Genomic DNA, 25,832 nt, shown 5'->3' on the forward strand with positions numbered 1-25,832 from the left:
GGGGGCCGGCCACATTGCACTATGGAAGCGTCATGCCAATGCAATCCCGTGATTGCAGGCGAGACGCTACATTTGCGGGGTTTTGTGTTGCTTTGTGGTGCAAAGCTAAGCGCCTCTCCACTCTCATTGGGTCAGTCTTCAGTCTGTCTGCCCATCTGACCATTAGCACCGCCGTAGGACTTGAACGGTGCTTTAACCCAGGCAGTCGTGTCACTTTTACTTTCGGTTTCTGTGCCAGTAGAAAGTCGGCTCCACGAAGCAAGAATCAAGGTAATGTGATTTGACACTGTCAGTGTCTGTCCTTGCAATGTTCCTTGTAATACCTTGTGTAATCTTCTCATCCTGTGATGATGATCTGTGATCGGACGGTGGGGGGAGGGGGGTGCCCTGCTTCTTCTGTGCCCAGGGAATTAACCTCCATTCACCCAGCAATCTGCAGGAGCATTTATATGTGTACCATGAGGGGTCCCAGCACTGTGTCCTGCTACAGCCATCGTATACAGTATATCCTCATCTTCACCAGGTCTCTATCTATCTATCTATCTATCTATCTATCTATCTATCTATCTATCTATCTAGTCTCTCTGTGTACCTATCTGCCTGCCTATCGATCTGTCTATCTGTGTACCTATAGTTCTGTCTGCCTGCCTATCGATATGCCTGTCTGTCTGTGTACCTATCAATCTGCCTGCCTATCGATCTGTCTGTCTGTGTACCTATCGATCTGCCTGCCTATGATCTGTCTGCCTATTGATCTGTCTCTCTGTGTACCTATCTGCCTGCCTATCGATCTGCCTATCTGTGTACCTATCGTTCTGTCTGCCTGCCTATCGATCTGTCTGTGTACCTATCGATCTGTCTGTGTACCTATCGATCTGCCTGCCTATCGATCTGTCTGTCTGTGTACCTATCGATCTGTCTGTCTGTGTACCTATCTGCCTGCCTATCGATCTGTCTATCTGTGTACCTATCGTTCTGTCTGTCTGCCTATAGATCTGCCTGCCTATCGATCTGTCTGTGTACCTATCAATCTGTATGTGTACCTATCGATCTGCCTGCCTATCGATCTGTCTGTCTGTGTACCTATCGATCTGCCAGCCTATCGATCTGTCTGTCTGTGTACCTATCTGCCTGTCTATCGATCTGTCTGTGTACGTATCTGCCTGTCTATCGATCTGTCTGTGTACGTATCTGCCTGCCTATCGATCTGTCTGTCTGTGTACCTATCTGCCTGCCTATCGATCTGTCTGTCTGTGTACCTATCTGCCTGCCTATCGATCTGTCTGTCTGTGTACCTATCTGCCTATCAATCTGTCTGTCTGTAGGCCCTATCAAGGGCGAGTGACGGTGGGGGGGGGGTGTTGTTGGTTGGGGCTATGTTTGCGCGCCCCCAAAAAAATTGAGCACCAGCCGCCACTGGTGGACAGTCTCTGGAAGAAACCCCTGAGGAGCCGGCTGTAAGTAGGTCCTTTGTTGTACCTGTTCGGAAGAGGCCTACTTTGCAAGAGGGGGATCCCTCGGGTGAGCCGGACAGGGTGAACAAGGGCCGGGCTGTAGATTGGGGGTCACCGCAAAATCTGGAGAAATATGGGTCTCTGGACAATTTGTTTGAGTGGTCATCCCCTGAAGAGGCTACATCTACATCTAGTGATGAGGAAGAATGGTTCCTAGAGAGTTCTACCTCAGTGGAGGCTTCCACTGGAGCATTGGAAAGGTCACTCAACTCATCTAAACCCCCAGTACCCCCCTTCAACGTTTCATCTGCTGTCCTTCTTACCAGGGCAGCTACTTATCAACAGTGGGTCAGCAGAGCTCCTGATTCCTGTGTTCTGCCTGGCCGAGGAAAGCCTAAGGAATTGCCTAGATTTTCGAGATTCCAGCTAGAAGTCCAGAAAAAAGTTGCTCAGGAATAGGACCTGGGCTACCCTTACGTTCCTGATTGGATCATGGAAATTGTTGGAAATTCCCGGGAAGCGTGGGAGGATAACCTTGTTTGGGACTATCTCCATGTTCCTAAACCCAAGTGGACACCTGATAGTGAGGTCTGGGTCCGATTCAAAGTTATTCATCGTGAATGGAAACTTGGGAGGGCAATTTACAAAGTTGGTAGTAAAAGCAGGGCAAAATACCCGCAGTTACTCCATTTCAGTGAAAGGACAAGGGGACAGTCGCAAAAGGTTACCTGACCTGAGGTATTACTTGTAAGCAGGACTACGGGAGAGGTAGCCACAAGTATGATCAAGTACCCATGTTGACTGCCAGAGGGCAGATGGGTTAGGGTGGGTTTTCCCAAAATTGACTGTTCAGCAGGAGACTCTCATTCAGGTTGCCTAACATGGACAAAGTTATGGACACTAGAATGTGCTGTCTCTGCTAAATCCCTTTGCCACAGGTACTTTTAAAAGGTCTCCTGTTTAGCAGCCAAACAGAAAGTTTATTTGCCAACGGGCATATGTGTTAATTGCCTGACATGTCTGTTCAGGTTGCACTCTGCATGAGGTCTGTTAGACTCCTTTTGAGGGAGTGACAATCCTGGCAGGAACATACATGCCATATATAAAAAAAAAAAAAAAAATCTGTATGTTTGATTACCCGATAGAGGATAATAACCCCCTCTGTTTGGTAATGTGTAGTTAGTTGTAGTTAGAGATATTTTTGTGTCTTCTCTTGAATAGGGAATGTGACGGCTGTCTATCTCACAGATGAAGGCCTGCAGTAAGCAAAGTATTTCTCTTGCGGGAGCAATGCTCTGGTTCTGCTTGTATGGAATGTTAGCTGTAGGCACCTACAGTTAGGTAGAGTAAATTGTACAGAAAATGTGTTATGTGTCATTTTTGTACATTGACTATTGATGTTATCTCTTTTACAAGTTTATTTCCTTTTTCCCCATTCCAGCTTGATGTAATGAGATGCTCTTTCCTCCTTAAAACTTAAGGAGGTACTCTAAATTTGTTCCCCACAACTGGGGACAGTTGTGATTTAAGTGGGGGTGTATGTAGCAGTCACTACCTAAAGGTAGGTGATCTTTCAGTGTTTAAATGACAGGATACAGTTTCAGGTAAATTTAGTCAGGCCTCTATTCCTATCTCAGGCCTGGTTGTTTATTCTGGGGACTGGGAGTGTCAGTGTAGTGGAGGGTGTGGCCACCTGTGCTTGGGCCCAGAGATGCCTCCTCATGCTTTCAGTGGAAACGGTTCTCTAACCACGTAGTGCAAATCACCGTAGCTGTACGCCCCCCCTTTCCGTCGCGCTCCGGTCGTCTTCGGCGCTTAGCGGCGGAGACGATCGTGTTCTTTCCCCTGACAGGCCCGGAGCCGAGTGAGGGAAAAATGGCCCCCCCGCTCAGCTTCATAACATATGGCGGAAGTGACGTCAAACGTCACTTCCGCCCACTGGTCTTAAAGGGAAATTTTTTTTTTTACTTGAAAAAGAAAAAACCACATTTAATTGTTATTTATTTATTTATTGCATTTAAGTGTAAATGTGAGATCTGAGGTCTTGTTGACCCCAAATCTCACATTTAGTCCTCATGTACACTCTACGTTTTTGGACGTTTTTACAGCTGCTGTTTTTGGCTTCAGACGTTTTTTTTTTCTACAGTCAATAAACTCCCCATCATGTTATCCTATGTGCTTCTACACACATAGGCTGTTATCAGCAGTTTTTGGTTGGGGCGTTTTTTGGCTGTAAAAAAAAAAACAAAACTAGTGGGCTCTGAGAGGAGTTTTTCAGCTGTAAAAACTCTCTAACGTCAAAACGCCGATAAACGCTCAAAAACGTGGCTCAGCAGCGTTTAATGTTTTTGATCCATTTGCGTGCATTGAAAAATAAATATATTTTTTTTAAATGCTAAAAAAAGCTAACGTGGAAAAACGCTAATAAACGCTATTGCAAAAACCTTGAAAAAAGTTGAAAAATTTACTGCAAAGCTACTGGCATTTTTATAACGTTATTTCCTGTCGCATCATGGCAGCATACACATTGGGTTGTGACTCCGCCTCCACAACCTGATAGGACCACATAGCTATAAATTAAAGAGTAGGCACCTGCCCCAGTATTCTCTTATTTTTCCTCACCTGTCAGGACCGCACGGATCAGCACCCCCTTACCGCTTCGCCCCAGCCAGGTTCTAGCCTCTCCTGGGTGGAAGTCCTTCCTGTACAGCCGCTAAATGGAAGGAGCCCCACTCTGGTGATCTCAGGGGCACCCTCTTTCTCTTTTGTCTGCCTGACCACGATATAAGCCTTAAACAGGCTTGATGTGTAGCAGCCCATATAAAGCTTTAAATAGGCTTGCTGGAGGAATGGCCTCGGAAGTCTCAGTTTTGGCCTCAGAAATAAGCCTTAAACAGGCTTAGTTGTGTGCAGCGGTCTCCCCCCCTTCCCCTCCTTCACCTGCTGGGCTCTGTTGCCCAAACCATCCTCCGTGGTCGCCGAGTGTGTCATCTCAGGGCGCTCCTCTGCCTTTGCCAGATTCTAAGATGGCGCCGAGTGTCTCGCGGCGCTACTGCGCATGCGCGAGTGTTCGGCGCTAATGGCGGCAGTTTTAAAAAGCCCCAGTGTCAGTTTTTCATTGCTGCTGCTGGATGACTGACCTGAGACAGTTTTTTTCTCTCTGAAAACGCTCTACAAAGGTAAGTGTCTTGTCTTTTGTCCAGCTGTCTCCTAAAACCTTATTTCTTTCTGCAATCTCAATCCTACTGTCTCTGCAGGTTTCCAAACCACTCTTCCACTATGGAGACCGCTGCCCCAGTAGATTACTGCCAGCCTAATAGGTAAGGGGGGGGGAAGACAAGGGTAAGTAGTGAAGATCAAAAAAGAGAGCACTACTAATGCTACCTAAATTGGTCAGCCCCACCAGGTCCTCAGGAACGTCTGCTTCAAGAAAGAGAGAGACCTCGCATAGAAGAAGTCGCTCCAGACACAGAGGGAGCCGTTCCTACCACAGGAGAAGCCGCTCGAGAGGGAGTCGCAGAAGGAGCCGGTCTAGATCATATTTTAGACACGGTCGATCCCACCATAGAAGGTCTCCTTCGCGCAGACCCCGGTCTCCCGCACGCCACTCCCGTCCCTCCGGGAACGCCTGCTGGATTTGTGGTGCGGCGGCTCTCCCGGATAAACTGGCCTGTCAATGTCTAGAGGAGGCCACAAAAGAAAGAATCTCGGATACCGGAGAATCTGCTGGAATCTCAGCTCCGCAGGCCTCGATGGCGGATGTGGATTTTTCTACCAGTGCCTCTCCAGCCCAGGCCAGCACATCAAGGGAGCAAGACTCTCTGTCCGATAATGAGGGTCTGGAGGTATTGGCCGGATTCGACTTCTCTCTAATAGAGCCGTTTGTCAAGTCGGTCAAAGAGGCGATAGGATGGGAGGACCCCCAGGAAGTTCAACCAAAACAAAGAAAATATTTCCCTCACCTTAAGAAGGATCCAGAGGCCTTTCCGTTTATAGACGAACTAGATGACCTGATTAAGGAGGAATGGCAAAGACCAGAGAAGAAATCTAGTCTGAGTAACAGACTTCTTAAGCTATATCCGCTCAAGGAGCCTAAAGTGACCCCCTGGTGTCCCCTCCGGTGGTAGATGCATCTTTGATGCGCCTAGCCAGGCACGTTACACTCCCGTTAGAGGACACGGTAACATTCAGGGACATGCTCGATAGGAAGATCGACACGGACCTCAAGAGGGCTTACCTGTTGGCAGGAGGCGCCTGCAGGCCTGCGATAGCACTGGCAGCAGTAGGAAGAGCCATCTCGAGCTGGTCTGCAAGCACCGAGAAGCTCGTATTGGAGGGTGCAGACCAGGAAAAAATAGTTAAAGCTTTGCAAGAACTAAGCTTGGCGGGCGACTTTGTGGCAGAGGCCTCTGTCGATACCATTAGGTCTGCATCGAAATCTATGCTGGCTTCGGTAACGGCCAGAGAGCATTATGGCTGAAACCCTGGACGGCGGACCCAGCCTCCAAGTCTAATTGGTGTCGCATCCTGTTTGACAGAGAGAATCTTTTCGGGACAAAATTGGACTCTAAGGTGACTGGTGGCAAGTCTGGGCTCATCCCCTCGGATAGAAGGCCCAAACTACAGAGACCTCCTTTTAAGCGAAACCTTCCGGAGGAGGTATAGAGACGCGAAAGCGTACAGACCGGGGAAAGAGTACCGAAGGAGCTGGAAGAATCCTCAGTCTTCTTTTATGAAGTTTCAAAAACCCAAGACCCCCGCTTCCAGTGACCAGAAGCCCTTTTGAAGGTGCGCCCGTCCAGCCAGCGGTAGTGGGAGCAAGACTCTCCAGATTCAAGCGGGTCTGGGCGGAGACCATAAAGGATACCTGGACTCTGGCCACCATCAGTTTCGGCCACAGGTGGTCCTTCAAAAATCGACCCCCAAGGGATCAATTTTGTCCAACCCGCATTCCTCCATCTCGGGAAAGAAGGTTGTCACTACTGAATTATGTTCAGGACCTTCTCTAAAAGCGGGCAATAATAAAGGTCCCGCCAGCACAAAGAGGCAGGGGATTCTATTCTCCACTATTCCTCGTCAAGAAAAAAATCGGGGGATCTACGTCCAGTTCTACATTTAAAGAACCTCAACAGATCCATCCGGGTGGAGTCATTCAGGATGGAAAGCTTGCAGTCTATCCTCCAGGCCATAAATCTGGGAGACTGGATGCTTTCCATAGATCTCCAGGACGCCTACCTGCATATTCCAATCCAGGCGGCATTCCAGAAATTCCTGCGATTCTCGGTGGGTCATGGGCACTTCCAGTTTCAAAGTCTTCCCTTCGGGATCTCGACAGCCCCCAGAACTTTCACAAAGGTCCTATTACCAGCAATAGCCTCCTTAAGAGAGAACGGTCTAAGGGTTCACCACTACCTGGACGACATCCTCCTCCTCTCAAACAGCCGGGAATCACTCGTGCAACATCACAAGATCCTAGTCTCCACTCTAAAAAGTTTGGGATGGATAATAAATTGGGGAAAAAGCAACACCCAGCCTACCCAAAGGATGGTCTTCCTAGGGGCCGAACTGGACACCCGAGCAAATACATTGGAGCTGCCACTGGAAAAAATGTCTCTACTAATCCAGAAAGTAAAGAAATCAATCTCGGCTCCGTTCTTACCAGCCAGAGCATGCTTCAGCCTTCTGGGTTCCCTATCAGCAACCATTCCAATGGTCCAGTGGGCGCAATGGAACACCAGGCGCCTTCAAGCCTCCTTCTTGCACCAGTGGGACGGCTTGTCCATGTCCCAACTGATTTACATCTCGGAGGAAGCCAGTCTATCTCTGCAGTGGTGGACACACCCCTACAATCTCAGGAAATGCAAACAGATAGTCATTCCCCATCAGGAAGTAGTGACTTCGGATGCCAGTCTGGAGGGATGGGGGGCACACTACCTACATTATGCGGCTCAGGGCCGCTGGCATTTCAAAACCAAGGACTTGATCTCGAATGTTCTAGAGATGAAGGCAGCCTTCCAGGCCCTCTTGGCATTCAGCACCTTTCTGAGAAGGAAACAAGTTCTCATAAACATGGACAACCGAGTGGCAGTAGCCTACATCAACAGGCAGGGGGGTACCAGGAGCATCTCCATGATGCAGGAGGTCGGCCCGGTGATGCGGTGGGCTCAACTGAACCTTCTGAATCTGAGGACGGGTTATATTCCAGGCGTCCAGAATCTCCTAGCGGATTCACTCAGCAGAACATTCATTTCCAACAACGAGTGGCCTCTGAGCTCCCAAGCATTTGCCCTCATTACCCAGACATGGGGTCGTCCGGACATAGACCTCGCAGCAACGCCAGCGAACACAAAGTGTCAGAGATTTTTGTCGAGGATTCCCTTTCCCTCAGTGGAGGGAACGGACTGTCTCCTACACCCCTGGAACTTCCACCTAGGCTACATTTTTCCACCAACTCCTCTTATAGCCAAGTTTCTTCTGAGGCTGTAGCATTCAGCAGCCCTAGTGCTGGCTGTGAATCCCTTCTGGCCGCGGAGGCCTTGGTTCACCACCCTCCTACAGCTGAACACAGCGGATCCACTTCCACTCCCCGTGTCTGCAGATTTACTGACCCAGGGCCAGCTACTTCACCCGAACCCGGAGAGGTTACACCTAACGGCCTGGAGGCTGAAAGGTCTAGATTTCTAGGCCAAGGATGCTCTCAGAAGGTAGTTGATACCCTGCTCCAGGCTAGAAAGTCTACCACGAATAGTACCTACGGAAGGATTTAGGAAAAGTTCACTTTCTTTGCTCAAGAACAAGGTTGGGACTCTTCTTCCCCATCAGCAGCGCAAGTGCTCGAGTTCCTCCAGTCAGGCCTGGACAAAGGTCTTGGGTCCAGCACCCTAAAAATACAAGTATCTGCCATCTCTGCCTTGACAGGAGTTAAGTGGGCCCTCAATCCACTAGTGGTTCAATTCCAAAGGGCCTGTCTAAAACTAAGGCCTCCTAGAAAGCCTTCATTTCCGACATGGAATCTCTCAACCGTCCTGGAAGTCTTATCCAGAGGACCATTCTTCCCACTTGAAGACATCTCCCTTTGGGACCTGACACTAAAGGTCTCATTTCTAATCGCTATTACATCAGCGAAGAGAGTCTCAGAAATGCAAGCCTTGCTAGTCAAAGAGCCGTTTTTGATGATCTACCCGGAAAGGCTAACCCTGAAGCCTTCGGATCGATTTATCCCAAAAGTCTCCTCTTCATTTCACTTTAACCAGGAGATTGACCTCCCGGCCCTCGTCACGTATCAGGGCACTCCTCATCCACTGGATGTCAGGGGTAACGTTTTGCAGTACCTCTCAATAACCAAGCTGTTCAGAAAGTCTGAAAACCTTCTAAACATCCCTCACGGATTTAGAAAAGGCCAAGCGGCATCTGCCCGTACCATCGCCTCATGGCTTGTGAAGATTATCAAGAAGGCCTACTCCTTGAGCACCTTGCAGATTCCAGAAGGCTTAAGAGCACATTCTACTAGGGCATTGGCTACTTCATGGGCAGCTTACTGTAGAGTCTCAGCGGAAACCATTTGTAGAGCGGCCACCTGGTCCTCCAGAAATACCTTCATATCCCATTATAAAGTGGATGCTGCACGCTTATCAGCAGTAGAATTCAGGAGGGCCGTTATACAGGCCAAATCTTCTGTTTCTTGTCAATAAATGTACTTTGCATTCCCACCCAGTCTGGCGAGTTACTCCCCAATGTGTATGCTGCCATGATGCGACAGGAAAACGGAAAATTGTATACTCACCTTTCCATAATTTTCCTTTCCTGTCGCATCTTCATGGCAGCATACAATCGCCCACCCTTCTGAGGTGACTTATATATACAGAGAATACTGGGGCGGGTGCCTACTCTTTAATTTATAGCTATGTGGTCCTATCAGGTTGTGGAGGCGGAGTCACAACCCAATGTGTATGCTGCCATGAAGATGCGACAGGAAAGGAAAATTACGGAAAGGTGAGTATACAATTTTCCGTTTTTAATGTCCAGAGTGCATGAGGCCTTAAGAGGTCCTGTTTTTCTATTACAAGAGATGATTACATTCCTTGTAATAGGAATAAAAGTGACCCAAAATGTTTTTTTTTGTTTTTTTTTTAAAGCGCTCCGTCCCGCCGAGCTCGCACGCAGAAGTGAATGCATACGTAAGTCGCGTCCGCATATGAAAACGGTGTTCAAACCACACATGTGAGGTATTGCCATGATTGTTAGAGCAAGAGCAATAATTCTAGCACTAGACCTCCCCTGTAACTGAAAACTTGTAACCTGTAGAAATGTTTAAACGTCACCTATGGAAATTCTGAAGGGTCAAAGTTTGTCGCCATTCCATGAGCGGGCGCAATTTTAAAGTATGACATGTTGGGTATCAATTTACTTGGTGTAACATTATCTTTCACAATATAAAAAAAAAATTGGACCAACCTTTTGTCTTAATTTTTAAGTCAAAAAGGTGTATTTTTTCCCAAAAAACTGCGCTTGTAAGACCGCTGCGAAAATACTGTGTGACAGAAAGTATTGCAGCGGCCGCCATTTTATTCTCTAGGGTGTCTGAAAAAAAAATCTATATAATGTTTGGGGGTTCTAAGTAATTTTCTAGCAAAAAAAAACAAAAAACTGATTTTAACTTGTAAACAACAAATGTCAAAAAGAGGCTCGGTCCTTAAGTGGCTAATATACGTTTTCATGGATCCTTGGTACAGAAACCTCAAAAGATACCCAGTACTCTTTGGTTGTTGGTAAAATCATTATGCACAAGACATACAGTATGTATTTTCCATAAAGAAATTTGGTAATGATCACACTGTTATTTCATCTCATCATCTCAGGGTGATGTTTTCCCATTTATGCTTTTGATACAGTTGACTGACTTTTTATTAATTCTTTAGCATACGTATGTCCTCTTTGTGGCACACTTAACCACTTCAGCCCCGGAAGGATTTACCCCCTTCCTGACCAGGCCATTTTTTGCGATACGGCACTGCGTCACTTTAACTGACGATTGCGCGGTCATGCGATACTGCACCCAAACAAAATTTACGTCCTTTTTTTTCCCCCACAAATAGAGCTTTCTTTTGGTGGTATTTGATCACCTCTGCGGTTTTTTTGCGATGTAAATGAAGAAATATTTTTTACTTTTTGCTATAATAAATATCCCCGAAAAATATATAAAAAAACAATATTCTTCCCCAGTTTAGGCCGATATGTATTCTTCTACATATTTTTGGTAAAAAAATAAAAAAAAATCGCAATAAGCGTATATTGATTGGTTTGCGCAAAAGTTATAGCATCTACAAAAGAAGGGATAGCTTTATGGCATTTTTATTATTAATTTCTTTTTACTAGTAAAATCTGCAATTTTTATTGGGACTGCGACATTGAGGCGGACAGATCGGACACTTTTGATACTATTTTGGGACCATTGACATTTATACAGCGATCAGAGGTAAAAATAGGGACTGATTACTGTGTAAATGTCACTGGCAGGGAAGGGGTTAACACTAGGGGGCGATCGAGGGGTTAAATGTGTTACCTAGGGAGTGTTTCTAATTGTGGGGTGATGGGACTACCTGGGGGAGGAGACCGATCGCTGTTCCTAAGCAGTAGGGACAACAGATCAGTCTCCTCACCCCTGACAGAATGGAGATCTGCCTGTTTACATTGACAGATCTCCGTTCTGTCCTCCTCAGGAGCAATCGTGGGTAGCCGCCGGCCACGCACATTGGCTCTTACTCCTTAACCACTTGACGACCGCCTCACGCCGATTTACGTCGGCAAGGTGGCACGGACAGGCAAAATCACGTATATATACGTGATTTGCCTTCCGCGGGTGGGGGGTCCGATCGGACCCCCCCCCGGTGCCCGAGGCGGTCGTCTTTGGTCCCACAGCGATCGGAGATGAGGGGGAGGCCATCCGTTCGTGGCCCCCCCCTCGCGATCGCCGCCGGCCAATCAGATAACTTCCTTTGCTGCTGTATGCTAAACAGCAGCAAAGGAAATGATGTCATCTCTCCTCGGCTCGGTATTCCGTTGCAGCGCCGAGGAGAGAAGACATCACTGTGAGTGCACAACACTACACACACAGTAGAACATGCCAGGCACACAAAACACCCCGATCCCCCCCCCCGATCGCCCCCCGATCCCCCCCCAATCACCCTCCCCTCCTCCCTGTCACAAACTGACACCAGCAGTTTTTTTTTTTTTTTTTTCCTGATTACTGCATTGGTGTCAGTTTGTGACAGTTACAGTGTTGGGACAGTGAATATTACCCCCCTTTAGGTCTAGGATACCCCCCTAACCCCCCCTAATAAAGTTTTAACCCCTTGATCACCCCGTCACCAGTGTCGCTAAGCGATCATTTTTCTGATCGCTGTATTAGTGTCGCTGGTGACGCTAGTTAGGGACGTAAATATTTAGGTTCGCCGTCAGCGTTTTATAGCGACAGGGACCCCCATATACTACCTAATAAATGTTTTAACCCCTTGATTGCCCCCTAGTTAACCCTTTCACCACTGATCACCGTATAACTGTTACGGGTGACGCTGGTTAGTTTGTTTATTTTTTTTAGTGTGAGGGCACCCGCCGTTTATTACCGAATAAAGGTTTAGCCCCCTGATCGCCCGGCGGTGATATGCGTCGCCCCAGGCAGCGTCAGATTAGCGCCAGTACCGCTAACACCCACGCACGCAGCATACGCCTCCCTTAGTGGTATAGTATCTGATCGGATCAATATCTGATCTAATCAGATCTATACTAGCGTCCCCAGCAGTTTAGGGTTCCCAAAAACACAGTGTTAGCGGGATCAGCCCAGATACCTGCTAGCACCTGCGTTTTGCCCCTCCGCCCGGCCCAGCTCAGCCCACCCAAGTGCAGTATCGATCGATCACTGTCACTTACAAAACACTAAACGCATAACTGCAGCTTTCGCAGAGTCAGGCCTGATCCCTGCGATCGCTAACAGTTTTTTTGGTAGCTTTTTATTGAACTGGCAAGCGCCAGCGGCCTAGTACACCCCGGCCGTAGTCAAACCAGCACTGCAGTAACACTTGGTGACGTGGCGAGTCCCATAAGTGCAGTTCAAGCTGGTGAGGTGGCAAGCACAAGTAGTGTCCCGCTGCCACCAAAAAGACGAACACAGGCCCGTCGTGCCCATAGTGCCCTTCCTGCTGCATTCGCCAATCCTTATTGGGAACCCACCACTTCTGCAGCGCCCGTACTTCCCCCATTCACATCCCCAACCAAATGCAGTCGGCTGCATGAGAGGCATTTTCTTTATGTCCTCCCGAGTACCCCTACCCAACGCCCCCCAAAAAAGATGTCGTGTCTGCAGCAAGCGCGGATATAGGCGTGACACCCGATATTATTGTCCCTCCTGTCCTGACAATCCTGGTCTTTGCATTGGTGAATGTTTTGAACGCTACCATTCACTAGTTGAGTATTAGCGTAGGGTACAGCATTGCACAGACTAGGCACACTTTCACAGGGTCTCCCAAGATGCCATCGCATTTTGAGAGACCCGAACCTGGAACCGGTTACCGTTATAAAAGTTAGTTACAAAAAAAGTGTAAAAAAAAAAAAATATATATAAAATAAAAAAAAATAGTTGTCGTTTTATTGTTCTCTCTCTCTCTATTCTCTCTCTCTTGTTCTGCTCTTTTTTACTGTATTCTATTCTGCAATGTTTTATTGTTATTATGTTTTATCATGTTTGTTTTTCAGGTATGTAATTATTTATACTTTACCGTTTACTGTGCTTTATTGTTAACCATTTTTTTGTCTTCAGGTACACCATTCACGACTTTGAATGGTTATACCAGAATGATGCCTGCAGGTTTAGGTATCATCTTGGTATCATTCTTTTCAGCCAGCGGTCGGCTTTCATGTAAAAGCAATCCTAGCGGCTAATTAGCCTCTAGACTGCTTTTACAAGCCGTGGGAGGGAATGCCCCCCCCCCCACCGTCTTCCGTGTTTTTCTCTGGCTCTCCTGTCTCAACAGGGAACCTGAGAATGCAGCCGGTGATTCAGCCAGCTGACCATAGAGCTGATCAGAGACCAGAGTGGCTCCAAACATCTCTATGGCCTAAGAAACCGGAAGCTACGAGCATTTTATGACTTAGATTTCGCCAGATGTAAATAGCGCCATTGGGAAATTGGGGAAGCATTTTATCACACCGATCTTGGTGTCATCAGATGCTTTGAGGGCAGAGGAGAGTTCTAGGGTCTAATAGACCCCAATTTTTTCAAAAAAGAGTACCTGTCACTACCTATTGCTATCATAGGGGATATTTACATTCCCCGAGATAACAATAAAAATGATTTAAAAAAAAAAAAATGAAAGGAACAGTTTAAAAATAAGATAAAAAAGCAAAAAAATAATAAAGAAAAAAAAAAAGCACCCCTGTCGCCCCCTGCTCTCGCGCTAAGGCGAACGCAAGCGGCGGTCTGTCGTCAAACGTAAACAGCAATTGCACCATGCATGTGAGGTATCGCCGCGAAGGTCAGATCGAGGGCAGTAATTTTTGCAGTAGACCTCCTCTGTAAATCTAAAGTGGTAACCTGTAAAGGCTTTTAAAGGCTTTTAAAAATGTATTTATTTGTTGCCACTGCACGTTTGTGCGCAATTTTAAAGCATGTCATGTTTGGTATCCATGTACTTGGCCTAAGATCATCTTTTTTATTTCATCAAACATTTGGGCAATATAGTGTGTTTTAGTGCATTAAAATTTAAAAAAGTGTGTTTTTTCCCCAAAAAATGCGTTTGAAAAATCGCTGCGCAAATACTGTGTGAAAAAAAAAAATGAAACACCCACTATTTAAATCTGTAGGGCATTTGCTTTAAAAAAATATATAATATTTGGGGGTTCAAAGTAATTTTTTTGGAAAAAAAAATATCTTTTTCATGTAAACAAAAAGTGTCAGAAAGGGCTTTGTCTTCAAGTGGTTAGAAGAGTGGGTGATGTGTGACATAAGCTTCTAAATGTTGTGCATAAAATGCCAGCACAGTTCAAAACCCCCCCAAATGACCCCATTTTGGAAAGTAGACACCCCAATCTATTTGCTGAGAGGCATGTCGAGTCCATGGAATATTTTATATTGTGACAGAAGTTGCGGGAAAGAGACACATTTTTTTTTTTTTTTTGCACAAAGTTGTCACTAAATGATATATTGCTCAAACATGCCATGGGAATATGTGAAATTACACCCCAAAATACATTCTGCTGCTTCTCTTGAGTACGGGGATACCACATGTGTGAGACTTTTTGGGAGCCTAGCCGCGTACGGGACCCTGAAAACCAAGCACCGCCTTCAGGCTTTCTAAGGGCGTGAATTTTTGATTTCACTCTTCACTGCCTATCACAGTTTCGGAGGCCATGGAAAGCCCAGGTGGCACAAAACCCCCCCAAATGACCCCATTTTGGAAAGTAGACACCCCAAGCTATTTGCTGAGAGGTATAGTGAGTATTTTGCAGACCTCACTTTTTGTCACAAAGTTTTGAAAATTGAAAAAAGAAAAAAAAAAAAGTTTTTTCTTGTCTTTCTTCATTTTCAAAAACAAATGAGAGCTGCAAAATACTCACCATGCCTCTCAGCAAATAGCTTGGGGTGTCTACTTTCCAAAATGGGGTCATTTGGGGGGGTTTTGTGCCACCTGGGCATTCCATGGCCTCCGAAACTGTGATAGGCAGTAAAGAGTGAAATCAAAAATTTTCACCCTTAGAAATCCTGAAGGCGGTGCTTGGTTTTCGGGGCCCCGTACGCGGCTAGGCTCCCAAAAAGTCCCACACATGTGGTATCCCCATACTCAGGAGAAGCGCTAAATGTATTTTGGGGTGCAATTCCACATATGCCCATGGCCTGTGTGAGCAATATATCATTTAGTGACAACTTTGTGCAAAAAAAAAAAAAAAAAAAAAGTGTCACTTTCCCGCAACTTGTGTCAAAATATAAAATATTCCATGGACTCAATATGCCTCTCAGCAAATAGCTTGGGGTGTCTACTTTCCAAAATGGGGTCATTTGGGGGGGTTTTGTGCCACCTGGGCATTCCATGGCCTCTGAAACTGTGATAGGCAGTGAAGAGTGAAATCAAAAATTTACACCCTTAGAAATCCTGAAGGCGGTGCTTGGTTTTCGGGGCCCCGTACGCGGCTAAGCTCCCAAAAAGTCCCACACATGTGGTATCCCCATACTCAGGAGAAGCAGCTAAATGTATTTTGGGGTGCAATTCCACATAGGCCCATGGCCTGTGTGAGCAATATATCATTTAGTGACAACTTTTTGTAAATATTTTTTTTTGTCATTATTCAATCACTTGGGACAAAAAAAATAAATATTCAATGGGTTCAACATGCCTCTCAGCAATTTCCTTGGGGTGTCTACTTTCCAAAATGGGGTCATTTGGGGGGGTTGTACTGCCCTGCCATTTTAGCACCTCAAGAAATGACATAGGCAGTCATAAACTAAAAGCTGTGTAAATTTCAGAAAATGTACCCTAGTTTGTAGACGCTATAACTTTTGCGCAAACCAATAAATATATGCTTATTGACATTTTTTTTACCAAAGACATGTGGCCGAATACATTTTGGCCTAAATGTATGACTAAAATTTAGTTTATTGGATTTTTTTTATAACAAAAAGTAGAAAATATCATTTTTTTTCAAAAATTTCGGTCTTTTTCCGTTTATAGCGCAAAAAATAAAAACTGCAGAGGTGATCAAATACCATCAAAAGAAAGCTCTATTTGTGGGAAGAAAAGGACGCAAATTTCGTTTGGGTACAGCATTGCATGACCGCGCAATTAGCAGTTAAAGCGACGCAGTGCCAAATTGGAAAAAGACCTCTGGTCCTTAGGCAGCATAATGGTCCGGGGCTCAAGTGGTTAAAGCGATAGAACTCGTGCCCCGTCATTGGGAGGTATATAGTGCCCTATCGTTGGTGTCATTGGAAGGAAGTGTGCCCCTTCATTGCTGTCATTGAGGGAAATAGAGCCCCATCATTGGTGTCTTTGGGAGGAATAGTGCTGCATTGTTGGTGTCATTGGGAGGAATTGTGCCCTGTCATTGGGGGGGGGGATAGTGCCCCATTGTTGGTGTCATTTGGGGGGGGAATAGTTCCCCATTGTTGGTGTCATTGGGAGGATCTTCCATTCTATTACTAGAGTAGGACCCACTAATTTGGGGTACTTTGTTGCATTAAGTGGGCTTAGCACTATATGACCATATAGTGTGACCAAACCCCCGTATTTTTTTGAATATGTTCAGGTGTTTTTAACTAGCCTTGCAGGAAATGTCATTCTTGAATGTGTGCGCTGTAATATGTTTTGTATTGGGAGGAATTGTGTCCCTTCATTGGGGAGGGGGGGGGGATAGTGCCCCATTGTTGGTGTCATTGGGAGGAATTGTGTCCCTTCATTGCTGTCATGGAGAGGAATAGAGCCCCATTATTTGTAGGAATAGTGTCCATTGTTGGTGTCATTGAGAGGAATAGTATTCCATCATTGGTATCAGTGGGAGGAATAGTGTCCCATCTTTGGTGTCATTGGGAGGAATAGTGTCCCATCATTGGTATCAGTGGGAGGAATAGTGCCCCACCCATCATTGGAGCACAGGTGTGTCAGGAGGAAGCTGTGTCAGGAGGAAGCTGTGTCTGGAGCTCCTCCAGGTGATCGGTGTGAGAGGGGAGTGGTGAGTAAATCTCTCCCAGCTCTCCTGGCTCCTTTCTGGGGAAGCCATGGAGGCCAGCAGGGCCTCTCCTGCTGGAAGCTCCCAGCCATCTCCTGGGCCATCAGGTAACATGCCTGCTCCTGCACAAGCCATGGCTGGTGATCTCTCTGCCCCTGGTGAGGATGAAGGTTCGGAGGCCATCCGGGAGCGAGTGGTGGCCGGGATTAAGGTCCTGAATAGAGAAAGAGACAAGCTGTACAAGCTCAGAGCGGAGGTGAAGCGCTTGAGAAGGCAGCGTGAGGGCTTACATAGCCAGAGACGTGGATCCATGGATCCGGAGATCCAACTGGCCAAGGTCCGGGTTGAACACCAGGAGACCATTGTGGCCATGATGGAAGGCAGAGATGGGCCCTTCAAAGAAAAATTTTGCAATGACCGAAGGTTTGCTAGGATGACAAAGATGGAGGTGGAGGAGGAGACCCCCAGTTCAGACCCCCTGCCCCCTCAGGGAGAGGTAAGCAGCCCCATGCCTTCCCAGGACTCAGGAGGCATGCTCAGGGTAATCCAAGCAATGGAGTCTCCTATGCGGGGGGATCAGTTGGTATTTCATGAGGAGGACATTACAGATAATGTGCCTGACAAGGTAAAGCCTGTCAAGCCTCATGTGGTACATAAAACTGTTTTTGTGAACACTGTGACTGATACTGACAATGTGCCCTGTGACAATCAGGCTGCTAATCCCATGTGTAGCAATGCTGTACCTGCTGATGCTGCAGTGCAGCAAAAAATGCATCTAAAATATGACATTCCTGCAGAGGAACTACAAGATTCAACAGAACCAATTAACCCCCCTTTAGCTGAGTCTAAAGTTGTTTGCCCCACAGCTGCTGAGGACTCTACAGCACAGCTTCAGGAGACAGCTGGTATTACATCAGAAACTGTGACTATTCCTGATGGGAATGTGAATGTTTGTGTGACTATTAAAAATCATCCCAGTACAAGTGTGATGGACAGTCCTACCAACTCCATTCCAGTAGATAATAATAATATTTGTAATGTACAGACTAATGTTACATCAGTGTGGGGCCTTGGCCCTGATAAGCCTACATTTGCTCAGGTGGTACGCTCTGCTCCTGGTAGCTCCGCCCCCAAGAGGGTTTTCCCCCTGCGACCTACCACTTTGAGCACCCCAGGATCTGGTCTTGGGTCTCTGGCTTCTGCTGGGGGTCCGAGACGAAATGTAGTGATTCTTAAATGGGAAGGTGGTGCAATCCCTCCAGCACGGCGTGCGGTGGTGGACATGATTTTAGAGATGGGTTTTGGGGCAAACGATCTGTATGCCCTAATACATGTTGCTGGGACACGGGATTATACCATTAGTTTCACCAGGCCAGAGGGTCTTGACCTGTTCTGGGAGAGATATGAGGCTCGGTGCAGGTCAAGACCCGAATGGGAAGGTCTGACCCCAGTTGCAGTTTCACAAAGGTCTACGGTGAAAAAAATCACAATTATTCTCACTAATGAGAGTGTTCCTGCTCGAGATTTAGAGGTCTGGTTAAAGAATTATGGTGAGGTATTGACTAAGCCCAATAAAATACTTGATGAGCGTAACATCTGGACTGGGGGTTGGTCGGTTACAGTCAGGTTGGCCAGGGATGGGAATGTTGTTCGTCACCTGCCCTCCTCAGCTTTTATAGGGAGGGATAGGATGACTATTTTCTACCCTGGTCAGCCGAAGCTGTGTCACCGCTGTGGAGAAAAGGGGCATTTGAGTTCCTCCTGTTCAGCCTTGATATGTTCAGTGTGTCGGGGTCAGGGTCATATGGCCAAGGACTGCACCGAGATGATCAGGTGCAACCTGTGCCTGCGCCTGCGCCTTGGCCACCCCTACAGCAGATGTCCAGAAGCCTGGCACAATATGGAGAAGGAGGTAATTGATGACATGTCAAGGCTGGACAGGATGGAGGGTGAGGCCCCTGGTGTACCATCCTCCTCTGCGGTGACTGACTCCCCTGGTCCTGCTCAGGATCCCTCCCCAGTTCCTGTGGCCACCCCTCCTGTGTCTGTAAGTATTCCTTCTGTATCTGTATCTGTCTCCCCCCAGCCTACTGTACCCTCTCCTCATGTGTCAGAACCTTCCAAGTCTGTGCCCCCCGAGTCAGTTCCCCCCCAGGAGTCTACCCCTCCTAAGTCTGACTCAAAGGGAGCACCCCCCCCCCCCACCAGGAGTGGTAACATGTACTAAAAAGGTTGCTTCTTCCTCTGTAAAGAAGTCTTGTGGAAAGACTTCACAGAAAAAAGTAACAGATGAGGGCATCTCTGAAGCTGACCTGCAGTACCTGGAGGAGAGAAGGAAGGTTGGGAAGCGGAAGAAGCAGGTGGTGAGGGCGGAACAGGCTCCAGTGCCTGTCTCCAACCGTTATAGGTCCTCTAATTGGGATATCTCTTCATCTGGAGCTTCTTCGGAGCGAAGTTCTGATTCCGAAATGGAGTTTGAGGCGGCCTCAAGAAAGAGAGAGGCATCTGGTGATGAGCAGCAGAGGGGAGCTAAGAAGCAATCCACCCAATAATCCAAATGGCGGTTCCCCCTCCGTTAAAAGTGGTGACAATAAATGTCGCCAGCATTAAGTCAGTAAGAGCTCGTTCTATGGCCTTCTTTTTGTTCAGCCAATTAGATGCTGAAATTTTATTTTTGCAAGAGACTAGGCTCACCTCCTTGGCAGATATTCATATGGCCAAGAGAGAGTGGAGGTATGGTCCATCTTACTGGTCTCTTGCGGCCGAGCCTTACGGCGGTGTGGCGGTGTTGTTTAAAACCGGCATGGTAACTGTCCGGCGGGTTATTGAGGTGGAGATTGGGAGATGTATGGTCTTAGACGTCCTTGTGGGAGGGCAGGTCCTGCGCCTAATTAATGTTTATGGGCCGCACACAAAGTGGGACAGGAAATGCCTTTTTACAAGGATCAAGCCATTTCTTTTTACATCCCGGCAAGTGGTCTTTGGAGGTGACTTTAATACAGTAACTAGGCCCAAGGACAGGAAGGACTTCAAGGACAGGCTGGGATATGATAGCGTTTTTTTAAATAGTATGGTTAGGGATGCTGGTCTTGTGGATGTGCACATTAAGCACCTCCCGGATGACACCGGGTTCACCTTTCATCGAGGTAATAGTCAGAGTAGAATAGATAGGTTTTTTTTTAAGGAGACCTCTGCTTTCTCACCCCCAGTGGTGCAGGCAGTAGAGTTCTCTGATCACTGTATGCTATCCGTGGTCCTGAATGCTTCAGACGCCCCTCAGAGGGGTAAGGGCATCTGGAGATTGAATTCGACTCTACTCAAGGAAGAACATGTTAGACAATCCTTTGAGGAATTCTTTCAGGCACAGGTGACCATCCTGGACTTTTGTAGCAGCAAGGCTGAGTGGTGGGAGCTGACCAAAAAGAGGATTGCTGGATTCTTCAGGGGCCTAGCCAATAGAAAGCAGTTTAATAAATACATGACCTACCAACGTTTACAGAGGAAGCTGGATATTCTTGTCTCGAGAGGAGGAGATCCTGGGGCAATCTCTGAAGTGAAACTCCTTCTCAGGAAGTGTCAATATGACCGGCATGCCTCTTTGGTTCTGGAGAGGGACTATGGGAAGTACCACTCGCCTGACCCTTACCAGAACTGCAAACAAGGTGTAGCTGTTAAAACGGTCGTTGGCCTTAAGGACAGTACAGGTTCCTTGACAAAGTCCAGGTCAGGGATTCTGGAGGTCGTGAGGTCCTTTTATGCTGACCTTCTTGGGAGGAAAGAGCTTGACCGTGACAAGATGGAAAGCTTTTTGGACTCTACTCCAGGTCTAAATGATGAAGATGTCCCATTGATGAATTTGACAGAGGAGATCACAGTTGAAGAGGTGATGAGGGCAATTGAACAGCTTGCCATCAAAAAGTCACCTGGACCAGATGGCTTGACGGCTGAGTTTTACAAAGCTTTTAAGCCTATTCTGGCCCCACATTTGGTAGAGGTTTTTAACAGTTGCCTTGCAGAGGGGGTACTTCCCCCTTCCATGAGGCACTCAGCTGTGATTCTTCTTTCAAAGGGTAAAGATCCTTCGATGATTGAGAATTGGCGCCCCATCAGCCTTCTTAATGTCGATAGAAAGATACTGGCAAAGATCATTTTCTGGCGCCTATCGTGAGTAGCAGAGTCTTTGCTTTCTCGCCATCAGCACTGTTCGGTCCAGGGTAGGTGCACCTTCACAGCAGTTTTAGCTGTCCGGGAGGCCTTGGAACGATGCAGGGCTGCAGGCTGGGGAAAGTATTTGCTGACATTGGATCAGGCAAAAGCTTTTGATCGTGTTAACCATGAGTACCTGTGGTTGCTCCTTAGTAAGTATGGTCTGCCGGGTGGTTTTGTCAATTGGTTAAAAGTCTTGTATAAGGGGGCAGAAAGCTTTCCTCTTGTTAATGGTTGGGTTGGGCAGTCCTTTGAGGTTGGCTCCGGGGTGCGCCAGGGTTGTCCCCTGAGTCCCCTGCTCTATGTGTTTGCAATCGACCCCTTCATCAGGAGGCTAGAGAGCGGCATGTTGTGTGGGGTGCCAGTGGGGCTCCCAGGTGAGCCGCCTTTGAGGGTTGTTGCCTATGCGGACGATGTGTCCGTGATTGTCACTGGGGCGGATGAAGCAGAGGAGGTGGTCTCTCTGACATCACGGTATTCTGAAGCATCAGGCTCCAAGATCAATCAGGAAAAGACTGAAGTTTTCTGGATGGGAAAGGAAGGTGAGGGTTTTGATCTCCCGGACACCTTTCCAGTGCCCCAGGAAAGAATTAAGATTCTAGGCATTGAATTTGGACCTGGCGATTATGGCCTCAAAAACTGGGAAGGCAGACTGGAAATTGCCAATACTAAGGTGGTCAGCTGGAAGAGATGGAAGTTATCTATGAGGGAAAGGGTTGATCTGATTAAGACTTACCTGATTCTGATCTTCTTGTATGTCAGCTTTGTCTGCATCTTGCCAGTGTCTCTCTATGCTAGGGTCAGTGGTGTGTTCTTCCAGATGTTGTGGGGGAACAGACTGAACCCCATCAAGAGGAATGTCACCTATCTATCCAGGAGGGAGGGTGGCTTAGGTATGGTCAACCCAGTTCTTTTCTTTTCACTGCTTTTTCTCAAGTTTAATATTGGTAATATGCTTGCAGTGGAACCTCCTGGATGGGCAGGCATATTTAGATCTTGGTTTAGGCCTTTTCTACGACTTTGGGAAGAAGGTGGCCAAGTGAAGAATCTCAGGGGTCATCGTGGTCAGCTACCAGCCTATGTCGCTCCGTGCCTGAAGTTACTACGGCAGTGGCGATTGTCTGCTGAAGATCTCAGATCGGTTCCGAGGAAAGTCCTTATGAGCCGAGTCTTGAGCGAAGTCTTTCATGACCCACTGGCCTTAAAGGATTGCCCAGGCCCAGTTTTGAGGGCAGGGTTAAGACTTATTAATTTGGACAGAATACCCCCTAAATTCAGGGATCTGGCCTGGTTGTGCTTCCATGGGAGGCTCTATGTTAGGGGCAATTTGAAATTCCGCAGTGGGGTGGATCGTAGCTGTCCTCGGGAGGAGTGTGCAGGTGAGGAGGAGACTATGGACCATTTTCTGCTTCATTGCCCCTTTAACATAGAGGTGTACAAACAGGTGGGGCGGGCCCTCTGTGTCCCTTTCCTCTCCAGGCTGGGTTATGCTGAGTGGGTGTATGGAGCATTCAATACTGGTGGTGGTTTTTGTTTAGATACACTTTTTCTAGTTAGCCTAGTAGTCCGTTATTTCACTTGGAACGCACGGTGTCAGGTCAGCATTCGGCATAAAATCCTTCCTGTTCAGGTGGTGGTGTATGACATTCTGCATGAGGTGGAGAAGATTCGGGTACTTGAGAGAGACAAGCGGAGTCAGGGGGCTTGGTTGAAGGCGTGGAGGGGTTTCAAGCCTCCCTGACTGCCAGGAGTCTCTTTCCCGGGTTTGGCTGTCTGTCTCTTATCACCCTAGATTATTATTTTTTTGGGGGATTAATTTTTGATAAATGGCTGCGTACATAGGTGATGGGTTGTGCCTCTTAGGCCCTCTCTGCTGCTTTATGTAAATAATTTTGGTAGTGGATTATGTATAAATTGTATATATTCTGAACATGGATGTGTATTCCTTGGATTTCTGTTGAAGTTTTGTACTATGGTTTTGTTTTTTACTTTTGTATAAAATTGGTTGCTTGATTCTTTTTAATAAAAGATCAACAGTGTCCCATCTTTGGTGTCATTGGGAGGAATAGTGTCCCATCATTGGTGTCAGTGGGAGGAATAGTGCCTCACCATTGGTGTCAGTGGGAGGAATAGTGCCTCACCATTGGTGTCAGTGGGAGGAATAGTGCCCCACCCATCATTGGAGCACAGGTGTGTCAGGAGGAAGCTGTCTGGAGCTGCTGCAGGTGATCCGTGTGAGAGGGGAGTGGTGAGGAAATCTCTCCCAGCTCTCCTGGCTCCTTTCTGGGGAAGCCATGGAGGCCAGCAGAGCCTCTCCTGCTGGAAGCTCACAGCCATCTCCTGGGCCATCAGGTGACATGCCTGCCCCTGTGCAAACCATGGCTTGTGATCTCTCTGCCCCTGGTGAGAATGAAGGCTCAGAGGCAATTCAGGAGCGAGTGGTGGCCGGGATTAAGGTCCTGAATAGGGAGAGAGACAAGCTCTATAAACTGAGAGCGGAGGTGAAGCGCTTGAGAAGACAGCGTGAGGGCTTGCATAGCCAGAGACGTGGGTCCATGGATCCGGAGATCCAACTGGCCAAGGTCCGGGTTGAACACCAGGAGACCATTGTGGCCATGATGGAAGGCAGAGATGGGCCCTTTAAGGAAAAATTCTGCAATGACCGAAGGTTTGCCAGGATGACAAAAATGGAGGTGGAGGAGGAGACCCCCAGTTCAGACCCCCTGCCCCCTCAGGGAGAGGTAAGCAGCCCCATGCCTTCCCAGGACTCAGGAGGCATGCTCAGGGTAATCCAAGCAATGGAGTCTCCTATGCGGGGTGATCAGTTGGTATTTCATGAGGAGGACATTACAGATAATGTGCCTGACAAGGTAAAGCCTGTCAAGCCTCATGTGGTGCATAAAACTGTTTTTGTGAACACTGTGACTGATACTGACAATCAGGCTGCTAGTCCTATGTGTGGCAATGCTGTGCCTGCTGATGCTGCAGTGCGGCAAAAAATGCATTTAAAAAATGACATTCCTGCAGAGGAACTACAAGATTCAACAGAACCAATTAACCCCCCTTTAGCTGAGTCTAAAGTTGTTTGCCCCACAGCTGCTGAGGACTCTACAGCACAGCTTCAGGAGACAGCTGGTATTGCATCAGAAACTGTGACTATTCCTGATGGGAATGTGAATGTTTGTGTGACTGATAAGAATCTTCCCAGCACAAGTGTGATGGACAGTCCTACCAACTCCATTCCAGCAGATAATAATAATAATTGTAATGTACAGACTAATGTTACATCAGTGTGGGGCCTTGGCCCTGATAAGCCTACATTTGCCCAGGTGGTACGCTCTGCTCCTGGTAGCTCCGCCCCCAAGAGGGTTTTCCCCCTGCGACCTACCACCTTGAGCACCCCAGGATCTGGTCTTGGGTCTCTGGTTTCTGCTGGGGGTCCGAGACGAAATGTAGTGATTCTTAAATGGGAAGGTGGTGCAATCCCTCCAGCATGGCGTGTGGTGGTGGACATGATTTTGGAGGTGGGTTTTGGGGCAAACGATCTGTATGCCCTAATACATGTTGCTGGGAGCCGGGAATATACTATTAGTTTCACCAGGCCAGAGGGTCTTGACCTGTTCTGGGAGAGATATGAGGCTCGGTGCAGGTCAAGACCCGAATGGGAAGGTCTGGCCCCAGTGGCGGTTTCACAAAGGTCTACAGTGAAAAAAATCACAATTATTCTCACTAATGAGAGTGTTCCTGCTCGAGATTTAGAGGTCTGGTTAAAGAATTATGGTGAGGTATTGACTAAGCCCAGCAAAATCCTTGATGAGCGTAACATCTGGACTGGGGGTTGGTCGGTTACAGTCAGGTTGGCCAGGGATGGGAATGTTGTCCGTCACCTGCCCTCCTCAGCTTTTATAGGGAGGGATAGGATGACTATTTTCTACCCTGGTCAGCCGAAGCTGTGTCACCGCTGTGGAGAAAAGGGGCATTTGAGTTCCTCCTGTTCAGCCTTGATATGTTCAGTGTGTCGGGGTCAGGGTCATATGGCCAAGGACTGCACCGAGATGATCAGGTGCAACCTGTGCCTGCGCCTTGGCCACCCCTACAGCAGATGTCCTGAAGCCTGGCACAATATGGAGAAGGAGGTAATTGATGACATGTCAAGGCTGGACAGGATGGAGGGTGAGGCCCCTGGTGTACCATCCTCCTCTGCGGTGACTGACTCCCCTGGTCCTGCTCAGGACCCCTCTCCAGTTCCTGTGGCCACCCCTCCTGTATCTGTAAGTATTCCTTCTGTATCTGTATCTGTCTCCCCCCAGCCTACTGTACCCTCTCCTCATGTGTCAGAACCTTCCAAGTCTGTGCCCCCCGAGTCAGTTCCCCCCCAGGAGTCTACCCCTCCTAAGTCTGACTCAAAGGGAGCACCCCCCCCCACCAGGAGTGGTAACATGTACTAAAAAGGTTGCTTCT

The 25,832-nt window shown here is 47.5% G+C and overlaps 1 protein-coding gene across 1 annotated transcript in view; it reads left to right on the top strand.

The window, feature by feature from the left end:
* Positions 1-234: 234 nt before the first annotated feature.
* Positions 235-25,832, top strand: part of LOC141129384 (granulocyte-macrophage colony-stimulating factor receptor subunit alpha-like) — a 143,816-nt gene continuing 118,218 nt past the window's right edge. Inside the window, exon 1 of the mRNA XM_073617395.1 lies at positions 235-270. The gene's annotated coding sequence lies outside the window, so the exon portion shown is untranslated. The remainder of the gene's footprint in view (positions 271-25,832) is intronic.

The sequence above is a fragment of the Aquarana catesbeiana genome, linkage group LG02, assembly GCF_042186555.1.
Source record: "Aquarana catesbeiana isolate 2022-GZ linkage group LG02, ASM4218655v1, whole genome shotgun sequence".
NCBI lineage: Eukaryota > Metazoa > Chordata > Amphibia > Anura > Ranidae > Aquarana > Aquarana catesbeiana.